Source organism: Mus musculus, chromosome 1 (assembly GCF_000001635.26).
Source record: "Mus musculus strain C57BL/6J chromosome 1, GRCm38.p6 C57BL/6J".
In the NCBI taxonomy this organism is placed as follows: Eukaryota; Metazoa; Chordata; class Mammalia; order Rodentia; family Muridae; genus Mus; species Mus musculus.
The window spans coordinates 165,717,424-165,724,783 of record NC_000067.6 but is presented as its reverse complement, the minus strand read 5'-3'; the positions used below and the strand labels follow the sequence as shown (position 1 = coordinate 165,724,783).

Sequence of the window (7,360 nt, the reverse complement as noted above, 5' to 3'; positions counted from 1 at the left end):
CATTATTCTGTGCATGATGACTGCATCCTGCTTACTGTGTTGAACTGGTGGATGGCTAGGGTTTTGCTGTTGATGTTTTCAGAAAAAACAAAATGAGAAAAAAAGAGGACGGATTCTTTCATTGCTCTTGGGGCAAACAGCTGGGTAAACAAGACCGATCTATTTTCAAAAGAATGAACGAGGAGTGGGATCTGGGATGGAAGGAACTGGAATCACTTGTCTGCTCTGTGGAACATTCCAGATAACAGTCTCTAGCAAGAGACTTCAGCTCACTGAGGCAGAAACTCCAAAAGGCATGGTGAGTTCCGGCCTGTAATCTCGGAACTGGAGAGGTGTCGGTCAGCAGTCGGATCAGGAGTTCAAGGATTTCCTCAACAACCACAAGAGTTTCAGGTCAGCCTAGAGCCGGGACTATGTGAAACTGTCTCAAAGAGAAAGTAAGGGAGGGGAGAAGGGAGGGAGGGAGGGGAATGGAGGGGCAGGGAGGGGACAGGGAGGGGGAAGGAAGGGGGAGAGGGAAAAAAAAAAGAGAAGGAGGAAAGAAACAAAGTTTGTGGTGGCCCAGGCTTTATTCCCAGCACTTGGAAGGCAGAGGCAGGTGAAATCTCTGAGTTAGAGGCCAGCCTGATCTACAAATCCAATTCCAGGCCAGCCAGGGCTATAGAGTGAGATCCTACCTCAAAATAAATGTGTGAATAAATAATACTTTTATTTTTATTTACATAACATACATGTACATAATCCTAAATTTTGCCATCATTTAAGTGTCTTGAACATTCAGAGATTTCAGCTGCTCTTGACTTAAATGGAATCCTGGGTGGCCTGACTAACTTCAGCAGATGACTTGCCCCGGGGCCACAGTGCCTGAAGCACCCTGGTCCCTCTGGAGAAGCCCTGAAAAGCCTGAAAGGATTCCCTCCTGACTCGTCCCCACCCAACCCTTCCAAACCTCCCCTCGTTTCCTCTTACCTGTCTGTGCTTCTGAGAAGCAGCAGCGAGGAGGATAACGGAACCTCGCAACCTGGAAGCCTTCCTGCTCATCCATCCTGCAACTGCTGAGCCTGGACCCCACAAGTACGGGGAGGTTGGCAACCGCCATGCAGTTCTTCTCCAGGGACTACCAGGAGATCATCTCAGAAGTCCTGAAAGATAATGTACTTAACGAGGATCATGGTACTGTGAACCTCCTGTGTGAACACCACAGCTCCAGAGCCCATCCATTTAACAGGCCAGTCCTTGGACAAGCAAACTTGCCAGGATAGTAGAAATCCATAGTAGAAGCCCACCACCCGTTCCAGAGGCCTCACTAAGCCAGTTGTGGTAGCCATTGCAGAAGCCTTGAAGCTTGCAGGGTGGGGTCGAGATTGAAGCATCACACATTCTTCATGCAGTGGGTTAGGGATGGGTATGGAAAATGACCAGCACAGCTGTGACCAGCACCGGGCTGGGTGTTCTGGGACACCTTAGGAAGAACTCCCATTCATCGAAGCTGAGCTTGGGTGTGTGGAGCACGGGGTTCAGATCCACTGGTGCTAATGTTGTCTCTCTTAGCCATGCATCTCATTATCCGTTGATACAGAAGTGATCTTCTTAACACCTTACTATTGGCAATGTTAAAATGAACCGCCACCAGGGTCGGTTATATGCACCAATCATCACTATTCAGATCACCTGAGGAGGCAAGCAAGGAGAACTTAGGGATTTGGTTGTATTTATTGTGGCTTCAGCAGCTAATCCCAATGCCCAGCCAAAGACTGAGGCAATGTGCATAGCCCAGGGCACTCTAACCCTCCTCTTTCCTCTGGTGAGCTCAGTCCTGTGGTTCATCTCCATATTGGAAACTACCTCGAAAGTCAAGTCATCCCCTGGATCATGACACGGGTGATTCTGACGCCCTTGTCTGAAGCTGGTTTTGTCTCCAGTCAGTGGCCTCTAGTCCTGGAGAACACACTTCATGAGGCAGACCACAGCTTACCGTTTGATATTATAATGGTTCTTTTTTTGTTGTTGTTATCGATATCATATCTGTTTTCTCAGAATTTTTTACCCAGTGAGTCATACGCCTGGAGAGAAGAGTGACATTAATGGGGACGATCTGTGGTCAGGACTATTCAAGAATTCAGTTTAACACCTTCCTCCCACCGCCAGCATAAAATTCACCTTCTCAGCCAGCATCCAGAGCAGTAGCACTGACTCTGCTTTAAGCTGTTGTGTGATAGCCCCCAAGCCAAGCACAGCGAACAGGGCAACACTGTAAGTCTTAGCTGTTCAGGACATGGAGGTAGAAACTTCACTTGTGCCTATCAGTTTGAGTCCAGCCTTGGCGAACAATAGGACTCTGTCTCAAAACTCAACAATGGCAAGTTTTTCTGTTTGCTAAACAGAGACTCCATACTCATTGGGCAGGGTGGGCAGGTGGGGCTGGGGAGGCTCCCCTTGGGCTGGAGAGATGGTATAGCAGTTAAGAACACTTGTTGTTCTTGAGAGGACCCAGGTTCCAGTCCCAGCACCCAGTTGGCAGTTCACAACTATCTGTATGTGCATGTCTGCGGGATTCAGTGCCCTCTTCTGACCTCCTCTAGCACCAGGCACAGCGTGCTGTACACACATACATGTAGGTAATTGCACAAACACATACATTCCCCGCTTTCTGGATGGAAGAGCAAGAATTACATCCATCCCTTTGAGAGGACAATCCTGTATGCTGAATATTGCTGGTTTTCCTGGAGGTCTCTGGGCACAAGGACCTTCGTGTTGTATCCCCAACAGCTAACTATCTTTTTTATAGTTTGGATTGTGGTCTTCAGTTGACATCTTAAATGGGTGTGAAGTCATAGATGATGGGCATTCTGCTGTTCTTCTAATGATTAGTGGCATCGAGCATCCTTTCATAGACTTGCACGCGTTCTTTAGGGAGATGTCCATTCAGGTCCTTCGAGCTATTTTTAAACTGAATTAGTGGGTTTATTGTTGTTAGTGTGTTGTTGAATTGTAGGAGAGGTTGGGTTTTTTTCTTTTTCTTTTTGGGGGTTTCAAAAAATGTTTTTATATATTCTCTTTTATATTCCGATTTTTGTATATTTTATATAAATAGCTTATATTTATAAAATATAAGCTACTTCATATTAAACTTTTATCAGATACATGGTTATTTTCAGTGGCATAGCTTAACTTTCACTGTAGTATTCCTGTTAATGGGCAAGAGTCTTCAGGTCTATGTAGTTAGCCCCTGTGTCTATTTTGCCACTGTTTTCTGTTCTTTTGGTGTTAAATTAAAAAACAAACAAACAACAACAACAACATTGGCAGACCCACGACACACACTTTCACGGTAGATCTAGGTTTTAGGGCTTTACTTACATATTTATTTCTGTACTGAGATTGAACCCAGGGCTTCCAGTACCTTCCACTGAGCTGCGGACTCAGCTCTCTTTCACTTTTAATTTTGAAACAGGCTTTTCCAGGCTGCCCCTGAATCCACTCTGTAGTCCAGCTGGGCCTTGACCTTGCCATCCTCCTGCCTGCATCTCCTGAGTCACTAGAGTTGCAGGTCTATGCCACAAAGCTAAGCCTTTAATTCTGATGGAATTAATTTTTATACAGAACGTGTCCACCTTCATTCTTGGGCTATGAATGTACAGTTTCCCATTGTTGGGTGTAGGTCCGCCCTTTCTCCACACGTGATACCAGCTCCCTTGTTGAAGGTCATATGACATAGACATGAGGGTCTGTTCCTAACTCTATTCTGTTCTCTTGGTCCACATGTCTGGTTTTGTGCCAATAATCACATTGTTTTGATTATTGTAGCTTTGTCCTATGCTTTGGATTCAAGAAATCTGAGGCTAGCAACTTTCAAGACTTTTTGGTAATTTGGAATCCCTTGAGGTTCCATATGAAATTTGGCAACCCTTCCCTCCCCTCCCCTCCCCTCCCCTCCCCTCCCTTCCCTTCCCTTCCCTTCCCTTCGTTTTCCAAAAAGTACTATTGCAACCTTGACAGGGATGGCACTGAACACCTGGATAGCTTTGGCAAATGTGACTGCTTTAACAATGTAGCATATCCCGATCTATGAGCACATAGCATCTTTCTCTTTATTTAGCTTTCTTTAATTCTTTCAATGTTTGTGGTTTTCTGTGTCCAGTGTTTCCCCTCCGTGCTAAGCCAACTCCTTCCTACACAGTTCATTCTGTTTTTATGCCGTTTCAAACTGTTCTCTTGCCGTCCTTCTTGGGTTGCTTGAGCTGTGCAGAATCTGAGCTGTGTGTTAATATTCCATCTGCAGCATTGCTGGATTTGTTTATTGTTTCCAGCAGTGTTTTCTTGCGGAATCTCCAGAATTTTATACAAATAAAAGCATGCTAGCTGAAATCGAAGGTCTCTTCTTCCTCTCTGATTTCTATGTGTGCTATCTCTTCTTGCTGACCTCTCTGACTAAAGCTCCTGGTGCCTTGTTGAAGACAAGTGGAAAGATGGAGCCCCTCACATTGCTGCTGACTTTGTGGAGAAAACGGTCAGTTCTTCACTGTGGAGTATGAGGCTAATGGTAGGCTTTACTTTGTAAAATGTAGGGCTTGGGGGCCAGGAAGAAGCTCAGTGGGTAAAGATGCTCTAGTCAAGCTGGCCAACGTGAATTCCATCCCTCAGTCCCATATGGTGGAAGGAGAGAACCAACTCCCTTAAGTTTTCCTCTGACTTCTACTCATGTTCTGCGTTGTGTATGTGTGCACATGCCAATGTGCATGCACGCTTGCATACACACACACACACACACACACACACACACACACACACACTACTTATAATTAAAAATAAAATACAGGTTTTGGGCTGAGAGTAAAAATGAATGGTTATGAATTCTAGCATTGATGGTGCTGAGCTAGGAAGATCATAAGTTCAAGGTGAGCTTGGGCAACTTAATTAAGACTTTGCCTGAAGAAATAAAGCAAAGTTTTAATCCCAGCAGAGGCAGGGGAATCTCTGTGAGTTCAAGGCTAGCCTGGCCTTCAGAGTGAGTTCCAAGACAGACAGGAACTACACAGTAAAACCTGTCTCAGAAAAAAGAAAAAAAGAAAGAAGGGGGGAGGGAGGGAGGAAGGGAGGGAGGGAGGGAGGAAGGGAGGGAGGGAGGGAGGGAGGGAGGAAGAGAGAAAGGGGGGAGAGAGAGAGAGAGGAGAGAGAGAGAGAGAGAGAGAGAGAGAGAGAGAGAGAGAGAAAGAAAGAAAGAAAGAAAGAAAAAAGGAAAGAAAACAAAGCAAAATTCTCAAAGTCATATATATTTATTGGAATTATTGGCTTGGAATTTATTGAAATATCAAATTTGGCAGATGCTAATCTGGTGCTAGAAATGACAGGCCAGCTGAGGATGACCCTCACAGGCAGACTGCTTATTTATGTGTGATGTTATGATTCTGATCTTCAGAGTCAGAAAGGAAAAAAGAAAAGGTGGAAGAGAAAAAAGGCAGAAGGAAGGGAAGAAGGGAAGGAGAGCGGGAGGGAGGGAGGGAGGGAGGGAGGGAGGGAGGGAGGGAGGGAGGGAGGGACGAAGGAAGGAAGGAAGGAAGGAAGGAAGGAAGGAAGGAAGGAAGGAAGGAAGGAAGGAAGAGTAGGTGGGCAGGGGGCAAGCCCAGGATAACCACTTGCTAATAAAAGATCTCCATCTAGGTTTTGTAGTATCGTCTGGATTTCTGAGTGTGGTTATAGAGCCACATAGGACACAGTTAAGGTGTATTCTCTCACACGTGAGTTTGGGAAGCAGTGGTCACTAAGGCTTTACACAGGAAGCAACCAATGATAAGCCACTTTCCTGGGTGGTCTTTAGAGCCCGCGCTGATGCTTTACACATGCGCAGTAATGGACATGGGGGTGGGGAACATTCTTCTCCGGTCTGTTGAGAGAGAACTTGGAAGAGATTAATTCCCTTCCTAAAGTGCTTGACGCTTCGGAGGCTTAGTCTAACTCTTGAGCTATTTCCTCTCATACTTGAGGGCGAGGCAACCAAAGGAAAGGCAGCCTTCGAGGGATAGCGTCTCACCCCAAAGCACCATGCTCCATGAAGACAGAAACATGACAAGTAGCGAGACAGGAGTGGCCACAGGAAAAGAAGAAACAGCGTCTCCAACAGGACCAAGTTGCTTTGGAGAACTGTAGCTTGCTTATTTTGGTTCTGTTTCTTTTATTCCTTACCTGACAAGCTGGGTTGAGATTAAAGGACAGAGAGAAGCTTCGTTCACGTCAGCGCCTACTGCTTCCTGAATGTATGAGAGAGTGGGGCGGCTGCAGAGAATGCTGCGTTGGCAGCATTGGATGTTAGGAGAGAAGAGACACCCACGCATGGCTGATAGGGGGTGAGCACCATGAGTGAGTGAGGAGAGCGTTTAAGTGGGGTTCCCTTACAATCTTGACGGTCTTTCTTCAGAAATGATCCCTAAGTCAGACCAACAACATCCTTAGCCTACCAGCAGCCAGCATTTCAGCCCCTGGTGTTTTCTCAACACCTGACTCCTTTCTTGGAAACCCTTCTGTAGTTCTCATTTGCCTGCTCTCATGCCATTATATAGCCTCAGTTCTTGGTGCCAAATTTTCTCCATATTTTCAGTCTTCTGTGCATGGATGAGGGAGGAAAACCCCCAGACAGGCAAAGAGATGGACCCAGGATGCAGAGAGGATTCACGAAGCCTTAACACAGCTGCAGATTTAAAACAAAAAAATGTCAAGGGGAACAGAGTGTTCCAGCCGGTTTAACTTCCTGTTGATAGTCTCCGGGGAGGAGGGGGTGAGGCCTGGAGTCTCCGAAGTGGGGTAGAGGGAGGGCAGGGGTTAGTGGGGCTGGACTTGCTTTTTCTTGGGTAGTCAGTCACCCAGAAGTTTGGTTCCCATCTGCAGGACTGTTGACACTCATTTCCTGCAGCAGGCCATGGTCAGAGGAGGCTCTTGGAGCCTAATGCGCCCAACCTACAGAAAAACAGGATGTGCGCTTTCAGATCTGACTGAGCCATGAGATGCAAATTCCTCCCTATCCCCACACCCACCCCACTCCTCAGCTACTGCCACCCACACCACTCTCCTTTCTGCTGGAGAGACCATTCCTCTCCCTGTGTGACTTTTATCAGGGGGCCCTGCACCCCTTTCTTTCCTTTCTTTCTTTTCTTTCTGAACCAGCCCTACTGTGCAGTCAAATTCAGTGCCTAACTCACTGAGTCACGGGTTCAGACTCGTGGTGGGTTTTGATTTTAGGAATTCTGTACCCATGGCTGACCAAAGTTCACATCAAATAAAAGAAGCAGAAAGGTTGGGTAATTCTGCATTCTCACAGAACCTACCAGTAGTAAACTTGGGCCTCAGACCTCATCCGGGGCCCCCA

The 7,360-nt window shown here is 46.5% G+C and overlaps 1 long non-coding RNA gene across 2 annotated transcripts; it reads right to left on the bottom strand.

Moving 5' to 3' along the window:
- Positions 1–359: 359 nt before the first annotated feature.
- Gm51752 lies at positions 360–6,864 on the bottom strand. 2 transcript variants are annotated; one of them, XR_003948760.1, is made up of 3 exons: positions 6,184–6,864; positions 970–1,671; positions 360–421 (listed from the first exon to the last, which is right to left on the bottom strand). It is a non-coding gene; the product is annotated as a predicted gene, 51752 (long non-coding RNA). The 2 variants fall into 2 exon arrangements; XR_003948761.1 differs by having other exon boundaries at positions 970–1,142.
- Between the last annotated feature and the right edge of the window lie 496 nt (positions 6,865–7,360).